This window comes from Apodemus sylvaticus, chromosome 7 (genome assembly GCF_947179515.1).
Source record: "Apodemus sylvaticus chromosome 7, mApoSyl1.1, whole genome shotgun sequence".
Lineage (NCBI taxonomy): Eukaryota > Metazoa > Chordata > Mammalia > Rodentia > Muridae > Apodemus > Apodemus sylvaticus.
Genome location: NC_067478.1, coordinates 37,493,481 through 37,515,708, shown reverse-complemented (window position 1 = coordinate 37,515,708; position 22,228 = coordinate 37,493,481). Strand labels below are relative to the sequence as shown.

The 22,228-nt window shown below is 40.4% G+C and overlaps 2 pseudogenes; one reads left to right on the top strand and one right to left on the bottom strand.

The window, feature by feature from the left end:
- The first annotated feature begins 5,602 nt into the window (after positions 1 to 5,602).
- Positions 5,603 to 8,285, top strand: LOC127689674 (protein LLP homolog; annotated as a pseudogene).
- Positions 8,286 to 15,593: 7,308 nt separating this feature from the next.
- Positions 15,594 to 15,657, bottom strand: LOC127690332 (uncharacterized; annotated as a pseudogene).
- Between the last annotated feature and the right edge of the window lie 6,571 nt (positions 15,658 to 22,228).

The window sequence follows — 22,228 nt, the reverse complement described above, 5'->3', positions numbered from 1 at the left end:
TGCCTCTGGCTCTGGAATGCATTAACTAATGACATGCAAAACCATGCTCAGCTATCAGTTGAATTCTTAAAGTGTATTATACTCCATAGATTAAAAATTCGCAAGATATTGTGGCACCCACTTGTAACCCCAATATTAAAAACATGGCATCAGGAGGACTGCCAAAGTGTTTGAGGCCAGATAGAGTGACATAGTGAGTTCCATGGTAGTCAAGAGTATATTGCAAGAAATCCTATCTCAAAAAACTACAGAAATGATCACAAAAAAGTCATATATCACATGCAATAAAAATAAAACAAAGCCTGGGGGGTAGTGGCACATGCCTGTAATCCCAGCACTCTGGGAGGCAGAGGCAGGCAGATTTCTGAGATCAAGGCCAGCCTGGTCTATAGAGTGATTTCCAGGACTGCCAGGGCTATACAGAGAAACCCTTTCTCGAAAAAATCCAAAATCCAAAAAACCAATAATAATAATGGTAATAATAATAACAACAACAACAAGTTGAAAAGACATGGGGCAGTCTGAATCACACTGGGAGATCAAAATATGGATTGTAACATCACAGGGAAAGAATATGAGAGCAACCAGGGTTTAGTTAAATGCAGAAAATTGCTACTAGGGAATAACTTCTAATGCATGCTTGGATTTATCTTTGGTACAAATCTGCATAGTGGGATGAAAATCCAAACAATAAGATGAAAGCAACCCTGACTTATGACTTAGGAATAACTTTTCATGGAGACTCAGGGGTACAGCCTTCAGGGGATCCTCGTTGCATTGCACACAGCTTGTTTGCCTGGTGTAACTAAAGCCCCTGACAGAACTGTGCTGTGGCTTCCACCTCTGCAGCTTCTCCAGATTTTTTAAAAAAAGTTTTCCTTATGTGCTCATTCTGTTTCTTTGGGGTAACTCTTGACTTTTATTTATCTGGATTATACCTACCCTTCCAGTCTTAGACTATCTATTTTTAAAACCCAGAAAATCTCTAGGGGTCCCTCTCTCTCTCAACTGACAAATGTAAATATTTGTTTTAATGAAAATGTTGTCTCTTAACACAGTGAAAACTTTTTTTCAAAATTTAGTCCTGTTCAACTGCCAGCCAAGACATGTTTTTGATTTCAGAAGTCAACCTCTAGACCTCGCAATGAAAGTCCATTTCTAGCTGTACCGGGATCCTATCGTGCTTCCTGGGGATCAGAGAGCTTCATCACTAGAAAACATTACTGGGAGCTGGATTTGAAGGACCATGAGCAATGGGCTGTAGGGGTCTGTGACAATGTCTGGTTGAGACACTTTGAGATTGGATCTGAAGGTGCATTTCTTCCTGTGTTTTTGAAGGACAGTGATCATTATAGTCTCCTCAAGACCTGCCCAACATTTCACCACTATATATAGAAACCAGATGGCCAGGTTGGAGTGTTCATTGATTTTGAGGGTGGATGTGTGAGTTTCCTGGATGTAGCTAAGAGTTCCCTCATAGAGCTACTTCCCTGTAACATTCCATTATACTGTCAGGCCTTGCTACTGTACTGTCTACACATGGTCATAGGGATCTGTATCTAGTATGCTAGTGGTTTTCTATGATAATGTGTCCTCTCTTTATTGTGATTAAATATTGTGATGATTTGTATATGCTTGGCCCAGGGAGTGGCACTATTAGAAGGTGTGACCATGTTGGAGTATGAGTGTCACTGAGTGTGTGGGCTTTAAGACCATCATCCTAGCTTTATGGAAGCCAGTCTTCTACTAGCAGCCTTCAGATGAAGATGTAGAATCCTCATCTCTCCCTGTATTATGACTGCCTAGATGTTGACATGGTCCCAACTTGATGATTAGAGATTGAAGCTCTGAACCTGTAAGCCAGCCCCAATTAAATATTGTCCCTTTTAAGATTTGCCTTGGTCATGGGGTCTGTTAACAGCAGTCAAACCCTAACTTAAACAAATATTACAATGACATTACATGTAAAAGATGGGTGACTGCTTTCTTCTTATCTGTGGTCCATATGTTCCTCCCAGAATACTTAGTTTCACAGTGGGTACTGCTTTTCCTTTTTTACATATTTGTAAGAATTATTAATTAGAATCTAGGATCTACTATAGAATTAGAAATTTTAAGTGTGCTCAGGATACAAAGTAGGATTCCAAGACTATTAAAATATTATATATCTATGTGATTCTAACTTAATGATGTCAAGCAGAGGCACAGAGATGTACTGTAGGCTGTTTTGTTGATCAATAAAAGCTTGAATCCCTATTTGATCTAAACAAATATAAATGTTTACCATCTGTGATTGATAAAACCATGCTTTCATCATTCAGAGAGAAGGGATTATTTTTTCTAGAAAAAAAAACAAGTTTCCCCCTCTTCTTTCACTTTCATTATTTTATAGCTGTTTTATTTTGGGGACACACTTGAAAAACGTTAATTAATGGTCCCCAACATGAAACAGCTTTAAATATCAAATAATCTTCCAGTCTGAGAACACACAATTGTTTTCTGACATTCAAAAGCTGCAATCCTTTTCTGGAAACCTCTCATTGGTGGTTTGCTAGAGTGTCCTATGCACTTGAGAACACTGAGAGAAGTAGACTGTAATGTCCATCCAAGGACACTTACTTTCATCGTCCTAGACTTTCAGAAATGAATTCTCAAATTTTTGCCTTCCATTTGGTTAGCCAGTATGGTTCCCCCTGTCTTTCTCATGTTGTTCCTAAAGGCTTAATATTACACCTCTTAATATCCCAACATATGGATAATTTACTGCATTGACCATTTCTTTGTCCACATATGGTTTGACTTGTGTGATACCAAGGCTCTGACCTGAATTTTACTCCAAGGACTATACAGAGACCTGAGAAATTAGGGTGTCTCTTTAGGAATCTTCTTGCAAATATTATTTTAGAAAAGACTAGGCTAATTAAGAACACAGTAGACATAAGAAATGCCGCATGTTGACTACTTGGCCAGCACCAGTTATTTGAGAACAATAATCAACAATAGTGCAGTTCAATAAGATCTCAAAATACAGAGACATTAAGCTCAAAGAGGATGAGGTGTTATGTGTGGAATTTTTTTGGAGGGAGGTTTTTGAGACAGGGTTTCTCTGTAAAGCCCTGGCCCTGGAACTTACTTTGTAGATCAGGCTGGCCTGGAACTCAAAAATCTGCCTGCCTCTACATCCCAAGTGCTGAGATTAAAGGCCTGTGACAGCACTGCCTGTCTGTGTTTTGTGTTTCTAATGTGCTCATTTCTATTAGAAAAATCAAAAGCAAATGTTAGTGTTGCATTTATATAATGTACAGAGTTCTGGAGAATCTCTAAATCCCCAAATTTCCTGAAAGCATTTTTCTAGCCATAAAACATCAGTTTTGATATATCAACAATACAACATCTCCTATCTAACACTCATCTAACACTCAGGAAACTTTGCAGAAGAGGCAGATACATCATACCAGCCAAATCACCAGAACATCTCCTCAAATTAGGCACACAAAGGAAGAGGGAGTAGAAAAGTTCATGGGTGAATAATCAATGTATGAAGTTGCCATAAATTAATAAAGGAGGGAAAGTAAAAATCACAGTAGAATAGTCAACAGCAACTCAGTGACTTATCTCCTGTTCCAAGCTCCTCAAATGCACTTTTGGTGTGGGCAAAAGGCCTTAATCTTGGCCACATTTAGAGCATTATAAAGTATAGATCCTTTCTTATTTAACTATTGTGGTCTTTTGAATTCATATGTAATAAGGTAAAATACAAAACTCATATATATATATACATTTTAAAATTTATTCTTAAATACAATACAGCCAGATCATATCCTCTTCTTCCATTTTTCCCAGTCCAAGGCTGGGCAAGGGAGAACTATAGGAGGAAATGGGTCTTAAGAGCAGACAAAAGAGTCAGATCTCTGTGCACTGTTAGGAGTCCTACAAAGCCACAACCTAAAAACCATAAAAAGCAGAGGACCTAAGCACAGATCAATGCCCCAGGATTGCTGCTTCAGTCTCTACGAACTCCCAGGATCCCTATTTAGTTGATTCTGTGTGCTGTATTATCCTAATGCCCTTGACTCCTCTGGCTCTTATAATTCTTCCTCCCCAACTTGCATAGGATTCCTTGAGCTCCAAGTTGAGAGACCTAATGGAGTACTCCAATTTGGGCTCTCTCTCTACCTACTGTATGACTCTGAGTCTTTACATTGGCTCTTATCAGCTTCTAGGAATAGTGTCTCTGATGATTATTGAACTAGGGTCCAATCTATGAGTATAGCAGAATAGCACTAGGAATCATTTCATTGACTTATTTTTCCTACCCTAGGTCCTTGGCTACCCAGACGCCAGTTGTGGGCTTCGAGTTAAACCAGTCATGATTTGGCCACTCCCAAAAGTTCTTCTCCATTGCCCCAGCACATCTTTCAGGCCAGACACATTCTAGGTTGCCAGGAGCCATTCTCACAGAGACCTCAAAAACACCCTCCTCTCAGCCATTTCCAGCTTGCTTTCTCTAGGCTGACTTTAATAGGAAATGTACTAGTTTAAAGATTAGCCGAGTAAGCTAGATGGTCAGTACATACAGAGCTCACCCGAGTGGGCTCTAATAAATGAAACTCACCTGTGGTTAGGTTACCATAGCAACTCCTTTCCACTTCACCTCCTCATGATAGAAATATGATGCCAAGTTCCTACTGCAACTGCCAAATCTTTGCTGAGATCCTGAGAGACAATTCTGAGAAACTGTTCCTGAGATATGATGCCAGCCCCTTGAGATTGTTCCCTGAATACAATGACTTCCCCCTTCACCCCTCCCCAAACCTGCTTGCTTGCCTTTATAAGGCCTTGTGTGAAAATTAAAGTTTGACAGCTTGATCGGGATTCAGACTTGCTGTCTGCCTCTTTGTGTTTCTTGCCCCCCCACCTCACCCCCTTCCTAGGTAGCTCCAGGAACACTGTTGACTGTCCTGCGGGTCGGGACAGTAGGTCTAAGGACTATAGCTGGGTCATGTTACAATCCTGCCACTGTAAGTAGCCTGGTTATGGAATATGGCTGGTCCAGGCTCTATATCCTCCATTGATAAGAATGGTCTTTAGGGTCACCTTTGTAGATTCCAGGGAATTTCAATTTCACTAGATGTCTACATCAGCTCCAAATGTCATCCATTTCCAGTTGTCTCTCTCATACTTTCCCGCCATTCCTCCTTGAGATCTTGATCACTCCTGTTCCCATCCTTACCTGCCATAGTCTCCCCTCAAACGTATCCTAATTCCCCCTTGTCAGTGACATACCTTTGTCCCTGGAAGAGTCCTCTTTGCTAATTAGCCTCTCTGGGTTGGTGGACTGCAGCATGATTATCAGTTACTTAAGAGCTAATATCCATTTATAATTGATTGTATACCGTGCTAGTTTTTCTGGGTCTGTGTTACCTCATTCAGGGTGTTTTTCTCTAATTCCATCTCTTTTTTTACAAATTTCATGATGTCATTTTTAAAAATAGGTGTGTAATATTCCATAGTATAAAAGTAACACATTTATGGAGGGAAGTGTCTGCGCTTCTTGTTGGTGTGTTACTCATGGTGAGCAGTGGTGTTTCTCAAGTAAAGCATGGGTAAAAGGTGGCAGAGTAAGTGGAAATGAAGATGCTTGCTGAGAAGAGAAAGAAAAATGTGCCAAGGGAGCTCAACAGACTTAAAAGTATTCTTCGAGTTGATGGTGATGCTTTAATGAAAGTCATTGAAGAAATTTAAATTGTGGTGGTGCCCAAATATTGCCAGGAGAAAGTGCAGTGTGACATGGATGATGAAAAGAATGACATGAAAATGGGAACTGAAATTAAGAGGAAGAGAAAGACTCTGGATCTGCATGGACAGTAACCATTGTGGATGAACCAGAGGCTAAGAAAAAGACTGAAGGCCAAGAGAGAATAGAAACAGGAGAAATGCAGAACAAAGGTCGCGAAGGGTCTGGCCTATAGACCCTTAATGTCTGGAAACGTTGCCAGACATGGTGGTGCACGCCTTTAATCCATGAACTCGAGGCAGAGGCAGGTGGACCTCTGAGTTCAAGGACTACCTGGTCTACAGAGCAACTTCAAGACATTCCGGGCTCTTTTATACAGACAAACCCCGTCTGAAAAAAAAAAAAAAAAAACAAGCAAGCAAACAAACAAACAACAACAACAACAACAACAAAAAAAACCCAGAAGCTATTTGTTTTCTGTTTGGACTTAGTTATGTAAGTCACAACCAAAATAACTCATTTGTGTTAGAAATGTGAATAAAATATCTATGGTAATGGAAGAATATTATGCTGAGGTTGTGATTGGATACAGCAGCCTAGACACTGAGTATTGTGAGCAGTAGTGTGGTTATACTTATTTGATCCTACAAATGGTCATTATACTCAGTGCCTAAACATGCTCATATCAACAAAATTTGGGAAGAAAGCTATTATGTTGTCACATTCAAAAACAGGGTATCAAGGGCCTGAGGAAGACTCAACTTCTGTTTCTTGCTGGATGGCTCAAAACCAGCTCCCTCCCAAGAGGGGATATGCCTGCTTGTGTCCTTCACTGGCACCCACATTAATATATACAAGTTTCTTCTAATAACTAAATAACACAAAAATAACTAATACCTAAAATATTCTTTAAAAGGACATCAGTAATCGTACAAGTGATACTTATTTGAAGTGTTTATTTTTCAGTAATTCCTAATAAATGATAATTTGCATGGAAATAAAAGTACGACATTTAATTTATTCATTCTTCATTTGAGGGAAATTTAATGTTGTTTCCAGTTTTGGGCTATTATGAATAAAGCCACGTTGAATTATGTGAGCAAGTGTTTTTATGATAGTATAGTGTACCCTTTGGGTAAATGCCCATTAGTGGTATAGCTGCGTCTTGAGAGATCAGTTCCCAGTTTTCTGAGGAACTATATTGATTTCCATAAAGTTTGTACAAGTTATTACAATTTCCAGAGATAGTGGTTTGTTCCCCTAATAACCAGCATGAGCTGTCACTCATGTTGTTGATCTTAACCACTGACAGGTATAGGATGGAATCTCAAAGGTGTTTTGATTTGAATTTCCCTGATGACTGAGGATTTTGAACATTAAAGTGTTTCTCAGACATTTATAATTCCTCCATTGAGAATTCTCTGGTTACATGTGTATTCTATTTTATAATTGGACTATTTAGTTGGTTGATGACTAGATTCTTAAGTTTTTCATATATTTTAGATATTAGCCCTCTACTGAATGTTGAGTTGGTAAAAATCTTTTTCTATTCTAAAGGCTGCCATTTTATCCTATTGATGCTGTACTTTTCTATACACATGCTTTTCAGTTTCGTGAAGGCCCATTAGTTAATCATTGTTTGTAGTGCCTGTTCTACTGGTTTTATGTTTAAGAAGTTGTTTCCTGTGCCAATGAGTTCAAGCCTTTCCCCCACTTTCTCTTCTATCAGGTACACTGTATTTTGTTTTATATTGAGGTCTTCAATCCACTTGGTCTTGAGTTTTACATAGGGAAATAGATATGCATCAATTTGCATTCCTCTACAGCTTCAGATCGAAATAGATCAGCACTATTTGTTGAAGGTGTTTTCTTTTCACCATTGTGAATTTCTGCCTTTTATATCAAAAATCAGGATTCAATGTGTGTGTGGATTTCTTACTGTGTCTTTGATTTGATTCCACTGATCAATCTGTTTTTAATGTCAATACCATGAGTGTTTTTTCCCATTCATTAATTAATTGATAATTAACTTTATGTCCCAACTGCATCTTCCCCTCCTTCTTATCCTCCCAGTCTCTCCTCACTTCCCCTTCTACTATCCCTCATCCCCTTCTTCTCAGAAAAGAAGACTCCCATGGATATTAACCCTCATTGGCATATCACATTGCAGTAAGACTAGGCACATCTTCTTCTACTGGGGCTAGACAAGGCAGCCCAATTAGGAGGCGGGTAGCTCAGGACAGGCAACAAAGTCACTGACATCCCCTGCACAGGCATGATCCCTATGAACACCAAGCTGCATATCTGTTACATATGTGCAGAGGACCTAAGTCCAGCCCATCAATGTTCTCTGTTCAGTGGTTCTGGTCAGTTGATTCTGTAGGTTTTCTTGTAGTGTCCTTGACTTCTTGGCTCTCTCAATCCTTCCTCCCTGTCTTACACAGAATTCCTCAAGGTCTACCTAATGTTTCACTGTGGGTCTCTGCATCTGTTTCCAGATGACAGTTATGCTAGGCACCGATCTGCAAGTATGGCCAAATATGATTAATAGTGTCAGTGGGCTTTCCCTCATGTCATGAGTCTCAAGTATGTTCAGTATTTCTTTGGCCTCTCCATCAATTTCTGCTTCATCTTTACTCTTGAACATCTTGTAGGAAGGACAAATTGTGGGTTGAAGGTTGTTTGGCTGTTTTGGTGTTCTCAGCCTGCACTGTAAGTCTTTTCTGGTAGAAGGAGGTGGCGTTTCTAGGCTCCATATCTTCCATTGCTAGGAGTCTTAGGTACAGATACCTTCAAAGATTCCTGGAGTTTCCACTGTCCTAGGTTTCTACCTCTTCCCAGAGATGCTTCTACCTCCCCACAACTACTTCCAGTCCCCTCTCCCAGTTCTGTTTTCCTCTATCATCCTCATAATTGATCTCTCCTGTTCCCTTCCCTAAACATTCCCCAACCCAATCCCTCCTTCCAAGCACCTCTATGTCTATTTTAAGTCCCCTTCTCAGTGAGATTCAAGCATCACTCCTTGGGACCTGGCAGGAGCCAGCAGGTCAGTCAGTGTGGGAGTCACCACTGGGGGAGTGGGGAGGATTTTAGGAAAGGCAGCAAGAAGTTTCCAGAAACAGAGGCCTGGGAAGGCTGTTGGTGAATACCATGCCAGCAGCAAGTGTATTTCCTCAGTGTCTTTTAAAGGCAAGCAACACCAAGCATGACCATTTCCAAGAAGATAAACAGTGACCATAAATCATTATGTGGGAGATTTATGGTACACAGTATCTATGTTTGAGTAAGGCTGTTTCCATCAGACTAGGACAGTCTCTCCATGACATATGCCTAAGCAGAGGAACTTGGAGAGCATAACACATCTTAATCAAAAACAAAGACAGGTGTCGGCAGACTCATTCATGATTAATCACAAGCAAAGTTAACTCCAAAAGTGTTCCTCACAGGTCTCCTTGATACTTAGCTTCATTATGTCTGTAGATTGGAGAATGGTTATCCTCTACTTTGTGGCTTATATACACTTATAAGTGAATATATACCATGTTTTTCTTTCTGGGTCTGGGTTACCTCTCCGAGGATGATCTTTTCTTCCTTTCTTCTTTTCTTCCTTTCTTCCTTTCTTCCTTTCTTCCTTCCTTCCTTCCTTCCTTCCTTCCTTTCTTCCTTTTTTCCCACTCTTTCTTTCTATTTTTCTTTGTTTGTTTGCTTTGGTTTTTAGCTTTGTTTTTTGTTTTTTGTTTTTTGTTTTTTTTTTGAGGCAGGGTTTCTCTGTATAGGTCTGGCTGTCCTGGAACTCACTCTGTAGACCAGGCTGGCCTCAAACTCAGAAATCCACCTTCCCCTGCCTCCCAGAGTGCTGGGATTACAGGTTTGTGTCACCACTGCCCGTCAGGATGATCTTTTCTAGATTCATCAATTTGCCTACATATTTAATGGTGTCATTGTTTTTAATATTTGAGTAATATTCCTTTTTGTAAATGTCCTGGCTGGTTTTGTGTGTCAACTTGACACAGGCTGGAGTTATCACAGAGAAAGCAGTTTCAGTTGAGGAAGTGCCTCCATGAGATCCAGCTGTGGGGCATTTTCTCAATTAGTGATCAAGGGTGGGAGGGCCCCTTGTGGGTGGTACTATCCCTGGGCTGGTACTCTTGGGTTCTATAAGAGGGCAGGCCAAGCAAGCCAGAGGAAGCAAGCCAGTAAGAAACATCCCTCCATGGCCTCTGCATCACCTCCTGCTTCCTGACCTGCTTGAGTTTCAGCCCTGACATCCTTTAGTGATGGATTGCAACCCTTTCCTCCCCACCTTGCTTCTTGGTCATGATGTTTGTGCAGGAATAGAAACCCTGTCTAAGACAAATTGGTGCCAGCATAGTGGGGTATTCCTGTGACAACCTGACCATGCTTTGGGGAGGACTGTGCAAGGACTTTGGAACTTTGAGCTAGAGAAGCTGTGGAAAGTTGTGTAGGAGCTTGGAAGAAAATGTTACATACAGTGCAGAAGATGAAGGCCTGACTTGTGAAATTTCAGAGGGAAGATTAAAGACTCTTAAAGTGACCATGTTTTGATTGTGAAGATTCTGTGGTTTTTGTTATCTGGGGTTGAAGAATCAGCTGTAAGTAACAAGATACCAGAACCACTAAAGCAAACCTTTGTGTTACTGAGACTATTGATGCTGGTTACCTGGAGCTAAGAAATTAGCAGTGATTAAGAAGAGACCAGCATCACTGAGATGAAATAATCTTGAAAGTGTTTTCTGAGAGCGCAGAGAGTGTGTTCCAGAGATAGCCACAGTTGTATTTGTGCTGTGGCTGGACTTGGTACTGTGTATGAGTCACCTAGACAGTACTGGTTTTGAAGGCATGAAGGGGTCATGAAGTGCAGCTGAGGATCTTGGCACAGTGAGAGGCCACGGAAGGCCATTGGTGAAGGTGCAGCCTCAGTTGCAATTGATGGCCCAGGACTTGAAGGGGACATGTATAGGAGCAGAGGCTTGTCACCATGAAGAGAGCCTATGAGAGGCTATTGGTGAAGCCTAATTACAGTGGAAGATAGCAGCGTTTTGGAGATGCCAGTACCATGCAATGACCACCAAGAACAGCAGCAGCAGTGGAGTACAGGCAGCTGGAGCCTAGCAGACAAGCTGTGTGCTACAAAGGGCAGAGCTGGAGAAGTGACCCAAACCATTGGAGGAACCCAGAAAATCGTGAGTTGGATCCCAGCCATTGAATCATTGGGGTTTGAGTTTTGCTTTTGGTTGTGACTGTGCCCTGATATGTTTCCCTCTTGAAGGTAGAAAGCATTTTAGTGGATCCCAGAGTTGAGAGACTTTGAATCTTTAAAAGACTTTGAATTTTAAAGATATTGGACATTTTGAAGTGGTTGAACTTTTAATGTGTAAAGACTGTGGGACTTTTAAAATAATTTAGATTTTGGGGATGAGTAAGAAAGGGTTGAGGCTTAACAGTGATGTGTTTGTGTGTCAAGTTGACAAGGGGTCAATTGTACTGGCTGGTTTTGTGTGTCAACTTGACACAGGCTGGAGTTATCACAGAGAAAGGAGTTTCAGTTGGGGAAGTGCCTCCATAAGATCCAGCTGCGGGGCATTTTCTCAATTAGTGATATCCAGCTGCGGGGCATTTTCTCAATTAGTGATCAAGGGTGGGAGGGCCCCTTGTGGGTGGTACTATCCCTGGTCTGGTACTCTTGGGTTCTATAAGAGGGCAGGCCAAGCAAGCCAGAGGAAGCAAGCCAGTAAGAAACATCCCTCCAGGGCTTCTGCATCAGCTCCTGCTTCCTGACCTGCTTGAGTTCCAGTCTTGACTTCCTTTAGTGATAAACTGCAATGTGAAAGTGTAAGCTAAATAAACGCTTTCCTCTCCAACTTGCTTCTTGGTCATGATGTTTGTGCAGGAATAAAAACCCTGACTAAGACAGTAAACGTACCACATTTTCTTTATCCATTTTTTGGTTGTTTTCTGTTTCTGCTTATTATGAATAAAGCTACTAAGAACATAGTTGAGCAGGTGTCCTTATGGTATGATAGAGCATCTTTTTTTTTTTTTTTTTTTTTTTTTTTTTTTTTTTTTTTTGGCTTTTGAGACAGGGTTTCTTTGTGTAGCCCTGGCTGTCCTGGAACTCACTCTGTAGACCAGCCTGGCCTGGAACCTTGAAATCCACCTGCCTCTGCCTCCCAAGTGCTTGGATTAAATGTTAGAGCATCTTATTGTTGTATACCCAGGAGTGGTATACCTGGGCCTTGAGATAGTTCTATTTCCACTTTTCTGAGAAACTACCAAATTGATTTCCAAAGCATCTGCACAAGTTTGCATTCCCACCAGCAATGGAGGAGTGTTCTCTTTGCTCCACATCTTTTCCAGGATGAACTGTAACTTAGCATTTTTTTTCTCAGCCATTTTGATGAATGTGAAGGTGAAATCTGAGTCAATTTGATTTGTCCTTACCTGATAACTAAGGATGTACATTTCCTTAAGTGCTTCTCAGACATTTAAGATTCATCTGTTGAGAATACTGTTTGGGTCTGAACACCATATTTTTGTAAATTTAATTTTATTTATTTAATTATTCCCTTTACATCCCACTTACTGCTTCCCTCCAGGTCACCCCATCTTAAATCGTTCCTCCATCCCCTGTCACTTTTTCTCTGAGCAGGGGAGGGCGATCTCTAAAGGTACCCCTTAAACTGGCACAAATTGAGAGGCTATGGGCTTCCTCTCTCACTGAGGTCTCTCTTCTATCCTTCCTTTCCTTTAAATCAACCTTCTATTTTCTCCAACATATTTTTGTTTGGTGTGTCTATCGAGCTGTGCCATGTTATACACATGGAGGACAGAGGACAGGTTGGTTTCTCCTTTACAGTATGGTCCATGGGGTGTCTAGTCAGGCTTGACCTCAAGGCCCTTTACCAGTTGATCTTTCTTATTTTGGAACACGTCCAGTTATCCAGTTGGGGCTTCAGTTTGTTTTTAAGATTTTGTTTTTATGTATGTCTGAGCACCTGTGCACTGTGTGAGTGCAGGCACCCACAGAAGTCAGAGGTGTGGGATTACCTTTTAAGTTGGAGTTACAGGTAGTTGTGACCTGTCTGACTAGATAGCTGTTGAGATTTTAACTCAGGTCCTCAAGAACAATAATTCTCTCTCTTATTCAGAGTCATCTGTCCAGTCCCAGACCTTCAGTTTGTGATAAGCTTTTAGGAACACTTTCTTCTGTTGTGTCCAATGATAAGCAGCATCTTTTTTTAGTTCAGATGAGTAGCTTCATTAAAGTCTTACACTTAAGATTTTGATTCTTTTGGAGCTTCTATCACTCGACCTCAGAGCAAGGAATCTGCTTCCTCTAGTGATAACAGAAACAGTCCCCAAAAGTTTTTCTTTTTGTATTTTTATATTTATTTGTGAGCGTATGCAGATAGATACCATGCTAGGAATATGGAGATCAGAGGGCATCTTGGGTTGGGGAAGCAGGTCCTCAAGTTTGGTGTTAAGTGTCCTTACTCATTGAAATATCTTGCTAGACCAGGAATGTACAAATTTTGTTTGTTTGTTTGTTTGTTGTTTTATGGGTTTTTTTTTGTTTGTTTTTTCAAGACGTGCTTTCTGTGTATAGCTCTGGCTGTCCTGCAACTCAGTCTGTAGACCAGGCTCACCTTGAACTCAGACATCCACCTACCTCTGCCTCCCAAGTGCTGGGATTAAAGGTGTGTTCCACCACTGCCCAATGTAATGTACAGTCGTCATGTTAAGATTTTCAAATAATTCTTTTGAAAGCTATTTCTCAAGGGGGTTATATTTTACCTAAGGGCTCCCTTCTTAGTTAGGGTTTCCATCGCTGTAATAAACACCAAGACCAAAAGTAACTTGGGGAAGAAAGGGTTTATTTCAACTCTCAGGACTCAGGCCACACTCCATCACTCAGGAAAATCAGGGAAGAACTCAAGGAAAGAGCTGAAGCAGAAGCCATGGAGGAATGGCTCCATGGGAGAAAGGTGCCCAGTGGCTTGCTCAGTTTTCTGTTTTCCTAATAAAGTGTTTCTTTGTTTGTCCTCAGCTCGCAGAGAACTGCTGGACACCAGCACCCAGCACAGCTTGTTTCCTTATACTACTCAGTCTCACCTTCCCAGGAGTGATGCTGAGCAACCATTAATTAACAAAGTGCTCTAGACTTGCCCATAGGATAGGCCAATTCTATGTATGTGTTTTCTCAATTGGGAATCCTTCTTCCAAGCTGGGTGTGGAGGCACTCACCTTCAACCCCAGCACTCTGGAGCAGGGGCTGGGCAATCTGTGGTTCAAGGCCAGCTTGGCCTACAAACTTCAGCTCCAGGAAAGCCAAAGCTACACCCTGACTCAAATAAAACAAAGCAAACTAAATATATTTCTCAATCAGCATGTGCACCTGCATGACAGAAGAGGCCAACAGCTCACTTTATAGATGGCTCTGAGACTATTTGTGGTTGCTGGGGCTTCAACTCATGACCTCTTGAAGAACAGCCTGTGCTAATAACTGCTGAGCCATCCCTGGGATACTGGGGATGGGGGAATCTCCACTCTCTCAGAGGAGGTACGTGGTGTTAGGGGGAGGGACAGTGTGAGCCTGGAACCAGGAGTGCCTGGATTAAAGGTGTGCACTGTCAACACCCAGGTTCTTTGAATTGCAGTCATTTCTCCAGCCCCAGACCCCAGCTTTTTTTTTTAAGGCTTGAGTCTCTACTGAGATCTCAGGTAAGTTCCTTAACAAGCTACAGGCCCCAGGTGATAAATAGTATTAGCCCTTTATTAACAAAAAGAATTATTCAGTCAGAATCTCTAAATTGGGAGGCTTAGCCAAAAATCTCATCCAGTGTATATTAAAAGGTTTGAGTTAGTAAATTTAATGGAAAATAAGTTTACTCCCCACTAAAACAATGCCTTGTTTGAACTTGTCTCTTGTTCAGGTCAGTGATGGGGATGGCTCAGTGGTCAAATGTGCTAACTGCTTTCAGGATCCAAGTTCATTACCTAGCTCCCTCACAGCAGCTGAACTCTAGCATGAGATCCAATATGCCACTCTGGCACAAAAGGGCAATTGCACACATAAACATAACACCCCTAATCCCCACCCTGTAAAACCTGACCATGTTCCTCCTTCAATGCATAATGAACACATCAAATTCTCATCACAGCATCTTACTGAAAATGCAATACAATTTGAACACATCTGCTCAGAAACTACAATGTATGTAGCATTCAGCCTTATCTGGCATTCCATTTTTCCCATCCCATTAATACCAAGATCCCATTGTATCACAAATACATCTGAAACCATACCATGCTTTATTCATGCAGTACCTTAAGCCTAGCTTTATGTTTTCTAAAGTTCAACTGGTTTGGACTCCATTTGCTTAATTCTTTAATAGGAAGCATTCTCTGGCTAGCTTGGTGACACTTATCTGTAATCTACAGTTGGGAGGCAGGATTGCCATAAATTCCTAAGGCCAGCTTGGTCCGAGTGAGCTCACCACAACCTTCACAGAACAGGATGTAAATGGAAAAACAATCCATTTACATACAGCCCACAAGAATGTACAAGAATCAACTCTGCAGGACATGCCAGATGATGTCCTGATAACTAGACAGATTAACAGGGACAGCCAGGGCCATGGAGACCCTATCTCAAACATCCCAGTACTAATACTGTGCATTTTCTTCTTGTCTCTGCATTTTCTGGATGTTTACCACATCTAGTTTGCATTCTTAAGTCTTGTTGTCACTGGCTCTAAAAATAAAAAACAAAGAAACATAGGTATTAAATTACTGTCAAAATTAAGCAGAACACAACATTCCATTGTAATGGTCCATCTCAAAAGCCAGATCCATAACTGTGGTTTTTCAACAGGTTTGGGATAGGTTCATCCTAGACTAAACCAATTTCATTAAGTTCAGCACAAGGCAGGAAAGATGGCTCAGAGGGCAAGAGCACCAACTGCTCTTCCAAAGGTCCTGAGTTCAAACACCAGCAACCACATGGTGACTCACAGCCATCCTTACTCCTGATCTAGGATCTTTACAGGCCAAGGGCATCTCAATGGGATCCTTCTGTCTCCAGCTCCCAGCTCTGAAACTATAAGCATGTGCCACAACGAACACTTTAATTTGGTTCTGGGAATGAATCTATCTCGGGTCCCTGGGCTTGCAAAGCACATGCTTTACTGAGCCATATCCACAGCCAGCCTAAATTTTTAAGGTTATTAGATGAATGTCATTTTCAACATGATTTTTGTGTATTTTTTAAATCTTTTTAAAGAAGACTTATTTATTTCATCATAAATAAATAAGTAAATAAATAAACACAATAAAGTACACTGTAGCTGTCTTCAGACACACCAGAAGAGGTCACTAGCTTTCATTACAGATGGTTGTCAGCCACTTTGTAGTTGCTGGAAATTGAACTTAGAACCTCTGGAAAAGCAGTCAGTGCTCTTAACTGCTGAGCTGCCTTACCAGCTGTAGTGGCTATTCCTGGTTGTCAACTTGACTATATCTGGAATGAACTACAATCTAGAATTGGAAGGCTCATCTGTGATCCTAATCTGGAGGCTCAGAGATATAAGTTTCTGTCCTGGATCTTGTCATGGAGATCTTGAAGCATAGTGGCTATGAATTCCAGAAGATTAAGACAAGGAGATCTCTGAGTTCAAGATCATCTGTGATTAAAGGCACAGGGATACATGCCTTTAATCTGGGCCACGACCTCTGCTGGAGACCCACTCTCCTTTAATCTGGGCCACACCTCTGCTGGAGACCTACAGCCTTTAATCTGGGCTACACCCTCTGCTGGAGATCTAGATAAGAACATTGGAAGAAGGAAGATCTACTCACTCTTCCTTGCCTGCTTGCCTCGTGAGAATGAGCAACTGCTAGATCCTTGGACTTCCATCCACAGCTGCTGCTGACCATTGTTGGGGAGATGGACTATAGACTAAGTCATCGACAAGTTCCCTAACTATATAAAGACTGCCCATATGTTCTGTGACTCTAGAGAACCCAAACTAATACACCAGCCCTGTCGTCTAAATCGTCTGTGTTAGGTTTCATCAAAATAGCAAGAAAATTTAGATCAGTGGTTTTCAACTTTTGAATTGAGACCCCATTGACAAACCTATATCTACAAAAATATTTACATTATGCCACTTATAACCAACAAAAATATGAATTAGCAATGCAAATAATTTTATGACTAGAGGATCACCACAACATGAAGAATTTTATTAAAAGGCTGCAGATTAGGAAGGGTGAGAAACACTGATTTAGATAATCAACATTTTTAAAGAGAAAAGATCATTTTGGGTCATGATATGAAGGCTTTAGTGCATGACTGGTTACTGCATTGAGAGGCAAGTGCAAGGATATAAGCAACAGAAACCAAAGCTATTTGGCATTATCCAAACCCAGCTATCCCATCACAGTGAACCTTGAACACCACAGCACACCAGAAAAGCAAGATTCTCATTTAAAGTCACATTTCATGATGATGATAGAGGACTTTAAGATAGACTTGAATAACTAAAGAATAACTCCATTCAAGAAATAAAAGAGAACACAGGTGAAAAGCTAGAAGCACTTAAAGAGGAAACACAAAAATTTCTTAATGAATTACAAGAAAACACAGCAAAACAGGTGAAGGAATTGTACAAAACCATGCATGATCTATAAATGGAAATAGAAAAAATAAAGAAATAACAAAGGGAGACAACTCTGGAATTTAAGATGTACTTGAATAACTCCATTCAAGAAATAAAGGAGAATATGGGTGAAAAGCTAGAAGCTCTTAAAGAGGAACCCCAAAATTCCCTTAATGAATTATAGGAAAGCCCAACAAAACAGGTGAAGGAATTGAACAAAACCATGCAGGATCTATAAATGGAAATAGAAACAATAAAGAAATAACAAAGGGAGACAACTCTGGAGATAGAAAACCTAAGAAAGAGATCAGGAGTCATAGATGCAAGCATCACCAGCAGAATAGAAGAGATGGAAGAAAGAATCTCAAGTTTAGAAGATAGTATAGAAAACATTGACACAACAGTCAAAAAATGCAAAATGCAAATTGCTCCTAACCTGAAACATCCAGAAAATCCAGGACACAATGAGAAGACCAAACCTAAGTATAACAGGTATAGAAGAGTTAAGATTCCCAAATTAAAGGACCAGTAAATATCTTCAACAAAATTATAGAAGAAAACTTATCTGACTTAAAGAAAGAGATGCCCAAAAATATACAAGAACTCCAAATAGTTTGTACTAGAAAAGAAATTCCTCTCATCACATAATAGTCAAAACACAAAATGCACAAAACAAAGAAAGAATATTAAAACCAGTAAGAGAAAAAGGTCAAGTAACATATAAAGGCAGAACTATCAGAATGACAGCAGACTTCTCATCAGAGACCATGAAAGCTACAAGATCCTGGGTCAATCTCATGGAAACTCCAAGTGAACACAATTGTCATCCAAGACTACCTCAGCAAAACTCTCAATCACCATAGATGGAGAAGCCAAGACATTCCATGACAAAAACAAACTTACACAATATCTTTCCACAAATCCAGCCCTACAAAGGATAATAGGGGGAAAACATCAATACAAGGAGGGAAAATATACCCTGGAAAAAGCAAGGTATAGTTTCTTTCATCAAATCCAAAAGAAGATAACCATGCAAATATAAAAGTAACATCAAAAATGACAGGAAGCAATAATTACTAGTCCTCAATATCTCTTAATATCAATTGACTCAATTTCCCCAATAAAAAGATATAGGCCAACAGACTGGATAAGGAAATAGGACCCTACATTTTTCTGCATACAGGAAATACACCTCAGTGTCAAAGAAAAAAAAAAAAACGACCTTTCAGTAAAAGGCTGGAAGACAATTTTTTTGGTTTTTTTCTTTTTTTTTTATTTGATATATTTTTATTTACATTTCAAATGATTTCCCCTTTTCTAGACCCCCACTCCCCGAAAGTCCCATCAGCCCCCTTCCCTCCCCCTGTTTTCCCTCCCACATCTCTGTTCTGGTTTTGCCCTAAACTGCTTCACTGAGTCTTTCCAGGACAAGGGGACACTCCTCCATGCTTCTTGTACCTCATTTTATGTGTATATTATGTTTTGGGTATTCCTGTTTTCTAGGTTAATATCCACTTATTAGTGAGTGCATACCATGATTTATCCTTTGAGTCTGGGTTACCTCACTTAGTATGATGTTCTCCAGCTCCATCCATTTGCCTAAGAATTTCATGAATTCATTGTTTCTAATGGCTGAATAGTACTCCACTGCATATATATATATATATATATATATATATATATATATATATATATATATATATATCACACATTTTGCATCCACTCTTCTGTTGAGGGATACCTGGGTCCTTTCCGGCTTCTGGCAATTATAAATAGGGCTGCTATGAACATAGTGGAACATGTATCCTTATTACATGCTGGGGAATCTTCTGGGTATATGCCCAGGATTGGTATAGCAGGATCTTCTGGAAATGAGGTGCCCAGATTTCGGTGGAACTGCCAGACTGATTTCCAGAGTGGTTGTACCAATATGCAACCCCACCAGCAGTGAAGGAGTGTTTCTCTTTCTCCACTACCTTGCCAACATCTGCTGTCTCCTGAATTTTTAATCTTAGTCATTCTGACTGGTGTAAGGTGAAATCTCAGGGTTGTTTTGATTTGCATTTCCACAATGGTTAATGAAGTAGAGCATTTTTTAAGATGCTCCGCCACCCAAAGTTCTTCAGGTGAAAATTCTTTGTTTAACTCTATACTCCATTTTGTAATAGGTTTATTTGGTTTTCTGGAGTCTAACTTTTTGAGTTCTTTATATATATTGGATATTATCCATCTATCTGATGTAGGGTTGGTGAAGATCTTTTCCCAAATTGTTGGTTGCAGATTTGTCCTTTTGATGGTGTCCTTTGCCTTACAGAAACTTTGTAATTTTATGAGGTCCCATTTGTCAATTCTTGATCTTAGAGCATACGCTATTGGTGATCTCCTCAGAAACATTCCCCCTGTATCCATGTCCTCAAGGGTCTTCCCCAGTTTCTTTTCTATTAGCTTTAGAGTTTCTGGCATTATGTGGAGGTCCTTGATCCATTTGGAGTTGAGCTTAGTACAAGGAGACAAGGATGGATCAATTCCCATTCTTCTGCATGCTGACTTCCAGTTGAACCAGCACCATTTGTTGAAAATGCTATCTTTTTTTTTCCATTGGATGTTTTCAGTGCCTTTGTTGAGGATCAAGTGGCCATAGGTGTGTGGGTTCTTTCTGGATCGTCAATCCTGTTCCATTTATCTGCCTGCCTGTCACTGTACGAATAACATGCAGTTTTTCACACTATTGCTCTGTAGTATTGCTTGAGGTCAGGAATACTGATACCCCTAGAATTTCTTTTATTGTTGAGAATAGTTTTAGCTATCCTGGGTTATTTCTTATTCCAGATGAATTTGAGGATGGCTCTTTCTAACTCTGTGAAGAATTGAGTTGGGATTTTGATGGGTATTGTGTTGAATCTGTATATTGCTTTTGGCAAAATGGCCATTTTAACTATATGAATCCTACTGATCCATGAGCATGGGAGGTTTTTCCATCTTTTGAGGTCTTCTTCCTTTTCCTTCTTCATAGTCTTGAAGTTCTTGTCATACAGATCTTTCACATGTTTGGTAAGAGTCACCCCAAGGTACTTTATACTGTTTGTGGCTATTGTAAAGGGTGTCATTTCCCTAATTTCTTTCTCAGCCTGCTTATCCTTTGAGTATAGGAAGGCTACTGATTTGCTTGAGTGATTTTATAACCTGCCACATTGCGGAAGTTGTTTATCAGCTGTAGGAGTTCTCTAATGTAGTTTTTTGGGTCACTTAGGTAGACTATCATATCATCTGCAAATAATGATAGTTTGACTTCTTCCTTTCCAATTTGTATCCCGTTGACCTCCTTATGTTGTCTAATTGCCTGAGCTAGTACCTCAAGTACAATATTGAAAAGATAAGGAGAAAGGGGCAGCCCTGTCTAGTCCCTGATTTTAGTGGGATTGCTTCAAGTTTCTCTCCATTTAGTTTTATGCTGGCTACTTGTTTGCTGTATATTGCATTTACTATGTTTAGGTATGGGCCTTGAATGCTGGAAGACAATTTTACAAGCAAATGGTCTCAGGAAACGAGCTGGAGTAGCCATTCTAATGTCAGATAAAATTGACTTTCAACCTAAAGTCATCAAAAGAGACAGGGAAGGACACTTCTTGCTGGGCAAAGGAAAAATCCACCAAGAACTCTCAATTCTGAACATCTACACTCCAAATGCAAGGACACCATCACTCACAAAAGAATCTTTACTAAATCTCAAAGGACACATTGCACGTAAAACAATAATTGTGGGTGACTTCAACACTCCACTCTCCTCAATGGACTGAGCGATCAGGAAAACAGAAACTAAACAGAGATACAGTAAAACTAAATGAAGCTTTGGGCCGATTGGATTTAACAGACCTTTATGTAACATTTCACCCTAAAGCAAAAGAATATATCTTTTTCTCAGCACCTCATAATACCTTCTCCAAAGTGAACAAGGTCTTGAGTCACAAGACCTCAACTAATATAAGAAGGTTGAACTAGTCCCATGCCTCCTATCAGATGACTATGGAGTAAGAGTGGCCTTGAATAGCAACAAATACAACAGAAAGCCCATATACACATGGAAGCTGAACAATATTCTACTTCAATGATACCTTGGCCAAAGAAGAAATAAAGAAAGAAATCAAAGACTTTTTAGAATTTAACGAAAATGAAAGCACAACATACCCAAATCTATGGGACACAATGAAAGCAGTGCTAAGAGGAAAACTCACAGCTCTGAGTACCTTCAAAAAGAAATGGGAGAGAGCATACACTAGCACCTTAAAGTGAAAGTTCTGGAACAAAAAGAAGCTAATTCACCCAGGAGTAGTAGAAGACAGGAAATCATCAAACTCAAGGCTGAAATCAGTCAAGTGGAAACAAAGAGAACCATACAAAAAATCATCAAAACCAGGAGCTGGTTCTTTGAGAAAATCACCAAGATAGATAAACTCTTAGCAAGACTAACCAAAGGGCACAGAGACAGTATCTAAATTAACAAAATTAGAAATGAAAAGCAGGAGGTTCCAGTCCTGAGGCCTCTGGCGAGAGCCTTCAGATCTCCACTTCGGGATCCAGAACAGCCTGGGCTACAACATCACATCTCCAGGACCTGCAGGAGGCCAGAGGGGCACCCGGAGGCCAGCTGGGAAGAGTCAGTGTGCTCTGGTGAGTACAGCAGGCCACAGTGCGAGCGTTCAGGTGTCTGCTTTGGGATCTGAACAGCATGGGACACAGCACTCAGTTTCCAGGAAGTACAAGAGGCTGGTGTGCACCCGGAGGCAGACTGGGAGGACACAATGTGGGTCCG